We start from the raw sequence: 4,082 nt of genomic DNA, 5'->3' as shown, positions 1-4,082 counted from the left end.
TCACTGGAGTTAGATGATATCTCAAAGTAGTTTTGATTTGCATTTCTCTGATGATTAAAGATGATGAGCATTTTTTCATATGTCTGAAGGCTGCACACCTGTCTTCTTCAGAGAAGTTTCTCTTCAAATCCCTTGCCCAGCCTGCGATGGGATCCCTTGTTCTATTCTTGCTAATGCGTTTGAGTTCTCTGTAGATTCTGGTTATTAAACCTATGTCAGAGACATATCCTGCAAATATCTTCTCCCATTCTGAGGGCTGTTTGCTTGCGTTACTTACTGTGTTCTTGGCTGTGCAGAAGCTTTTTAGTTTGATCAAGTCCCAATAGTGTATTTTTGAAGCAGCTTCAATTGCCCGGGGGGTCCTTCTCATAAAAAACTCGCCCAACCCAATTTCTTCAAGGGTCTTCCCTGCACTCTCTTCTAGTATTTTTATAGTTTCATGTCTAGGTTTAAATCTTTAATCCAGTGAGAGTCTATCTTAGTTAATGGTGGGAGGTGTGGGTCCACTTTCAGTCTTCTACAGGTTGCCAGCCAGTTCACCCAGCACCATTTGTTAAATAGGGAATCTTTAGAAAAAGCCCAAGTGCCCATCGATCCACGAATGGATTAATAAATTGTGGTATATGTACACCATGGAATATTATGCAGCCTTAAAAAAAGATGGAGACTTTACCTCTTTCATGTTTACATAGCTGGAGCTGGAACATATTCTTCTTAGTAAAGTGTCTCAAGAATGGAAGAAAAAGTACCCAATGTACTCACCCTTATTATGAAACTAACGTAGGACCTTCACATGAAAGCTATAACCCAGTTACAACCTAAGAATAGGGAGAAGGGGGAAAGGGACGGGAGGGAGGGGGGAGGTCCGTGGAGGGAGGGGGATTAATGGGATTACACCTGCCGTGCATCTTACAAGGGTATATGTGAATCCTAGTAAATGTGGAATGTAAAGGTCTCAGCAAAATAACTAAGAAAATGCTATGAAAGCTATGTTAACTAGTGTGATGAAAATGTGTCAAATGAATTATGAACCAAGTGTATGGTGCCCCATGATCATATTAATGTACACAGCTATGATTTAATAAAAATTAAAAAAAGAAAAAAAAAGCCTCTTACATCATGTCTTTGATGAACCAAACTAAACTATACAATGGGGAATAAAATCTCTCTTTAAGAAATGGTGCTGGGAAAACTGGGTAACATGTAAAAGACTGAAACTGGACCTGCTCCTCTCACCACTTACAAAAATAGACTTAAGATGGATAAAAGATTTACATCTAAGACATGAGATAATAAAAATTCTAGAAGAAAGCATGGGAAAAATTCTAGATGATCTTGGCCTGGGGATACATTTTATGAAGAAGCATAGGCAATGACAACATCAACACAAATCTTCTGCAGAGCCAAGATCACAACAATCAAAGCAAACAGACAATTTTCAGAAAGGGAAAAGACATTTGCATGTTACAAATATGACAAATATTCTAATATAACTAGCATCTATAGAAAATTCAAATTAAGCATCAAAAATAAGAGCAAACAATCCCATCTATCACTGGGCAAGAGACATAGGGTTTGAGGTAAGATGGCTGACTGGAGGCAGCTTTCAAGAGAGGATCCCATCCAGAGGGAGAGATAATGGCCAGAATGAACCCAATAAAGCTGAAGGTTGGGCGCTGAGCTGAGAGAGGATTTTTAAAGTGTACATAATCCCTGCTGAGACAGTTGCGACTCCAAGGAAGAAAATTTCAGGTAAAAAACCATCCCAAAGAGGACAAGAGTTCATCCCCTCCCCCAAGAGAGTGGCTTGCTGTGTGCTCTCTACAACAGAACAGTGAACAGAAGACCTCTTGTTTCTCTACTCAGGAGAGAACAGCTGAAGGCCAGGACTCCTCCAGAGAGATCCCATTGTGACTCAGGGCATTGTCTTCTCCAGCGTAAAAGTTGAACAAATATTTTTCCTGCCTTTCTGAACTCCCAGTATACCTTCCCTCCTCTCCTGGTAGTCTGGAAGCTACCCCCTGCAGAGCCTGGAGTGTCTGGCAGTTCTTTGCTAGGGTTGGGGATTGCTGTGGCTCTAGTAGAAGTGCAGAGATGCAAGGTAAGGGGGACTGGCCCAGAGTCATGAAAGAGCATAGCATGGGGACCTGTGCAGTGACAACTCTGACTGCAGGGGCACCTCAGACTGCAATGGCACCTCTGGCCATGGCAGCACCCCCAAATGTGGCGGCACCCTTGTCAGTGGTGGCACACTCTAGATGGGGTCCAATTTGGGAGAGATACCTCCCCATTTCTGTGGACCATGGAGGGAGCCAGACCTCACCCTACAGGGGTAACAGAGAAGGAGTGCAGCCGGCCAGAGGAGCTGTCTCTGCAGGAGAGAATCACACACTACAACATTAACTCCTAGCTTGGAATAGACTCAGGTGGAATATTCCCCAGTTTCCAATGGGTGCTGAAGGGAGTCAGGCTTCAGCTCCCACTGCCTGCTGGTGGAAGAGTGCAGCAGCCTGGCTGAGGAGGCATAGACTTCCCTTTTCCTCTGGCAGGGGCAAGTCTCTGCTGAATTTGCTCATTGGAGGGAACTGGGCCACAGCCCCATGGAGTTACCAGTGACTGGGTATGGTAGAGGTGCAAGGTGGCAAAGGAGGTGGCAACTCCCCTGGACTAACTCTTTTGCTGGGCTGTCCTTTCTGACTCCACAGAGCAACAGAGTGAGTCACACTTGAGCTGTCAGTAGACCCCTACAGTCTGGTTGCTGAAAACCTTTTCTACTTTCCCATTTGAACAGTGATTATGCTGCCCAGGACAATTCTTTTGGAACTCTTGACCTGGGCCAGCCACCCAGGGACCCTCCAAGGTTAAGCCCTGGTTGTGTTGTAGTGGGAGGGGCTGATTCTCCTTTTCCGTTGTTGCCTGTGGGGGGTAGGGTGTCTTAGTTTCTTGTATCTCTCCCCAGCTGAGATTTCAGTCCCAAACCACTGATTCACTAGGATTGGATAGAGGCTGGCTGAATAGAAGACAGAGCCACCTAGCTCCATCACAGGTCCCCAGAGTCTCAGGCTGCAAGACTGAAAGAGATCTTTGAAAATCTGTAGGGGAAATCCATAGTCACCAGTTTCAGCTCTTTGGTAAAGTGCTTGTTAACTACAACTCTGGGAACCCTCAATCCAATTTCATCTTACCAGTTTCTCTAGCCAAACTGTTAAAAACAATCATGGGGTGGAACCAGTGGAAAAACTCAGGCAACATGAATAATCAGAGTAGATAAACTCCCCCAGGAATGACAAAGAAGACACAGCAGAAGATGCCATTCATAAACAAATTGCTGAAATGACAGAAATAGAGTTCAGAATACGGATGGCAAATAAGATTAATACAATGGAAGTAAAGTTGGAATTAGAAAGTCAAGGAGTAGATCAAATGGTATATCAAGAAATCAATAAATTCAAAGACAAAATCACCAAAGATTTAGATACAATGAGGAAAGAAATTGCAGACCTCAAAGAATTGAGAAATACAGTAGAATCTCTCAGTAATAGAATGGAGTAGGCAGAAGAAATAATATCTGGTGTTGAAGATAAAGTTTTTGAATGCTCCCAAATGCTCAAAGAGGTAGAGAAATGGAGAGCAAAAACAGATCACTCCGAGACAGTTGTGGAACACTCCAAATAAGCAAACATTTGCCTTATAGGAATTCCTGAAGAAGAGGATGTTCCTAAAGGCACTGATGCTCTACTCCAAGATATAATAGAGGAGAATTTCCCAAGCATGACAAAAGATACCAAAATTCAGATAGCAGACAGTTTCAGAACCCCAGCATAACCCCAGCATAACTCATTCCCAAATAAAGCATCTCCTAGACACATTGTAATTAACTTTGCCAAAGTTAAAATGAAGGAGAAAATTCTGCAAGCAGCCACATGTAAGAAAATCATAACCTACAAGTGGAAGAAAATTAGAATGACTGCAGATCTCTCAGCTGAAACTTCAAGCCAGAAGGGAGGATGGTCATTGACCTTCAATCGCCTAAAACAAAACAACTTTCACTCCAGGATCCTGTATCCAGCTCAACTGAGTTT

This window comes from Nycticebus coucang, chromosome 20 (genome assembly GCF_027406575.1).
Source record: "Nycticebus coucang isolate mNycCou1 chromosome 20, mNycCou1.pri, whole genome shotgun sequence".
NCBI lineage: Eukaryota > Metazoa > Chordata > Mammalia > Primates > Lorisidae > Nycticebus > Nycticebus coucang.
This window is presented reverse-complemented; position numbering follows the sequence as displayed.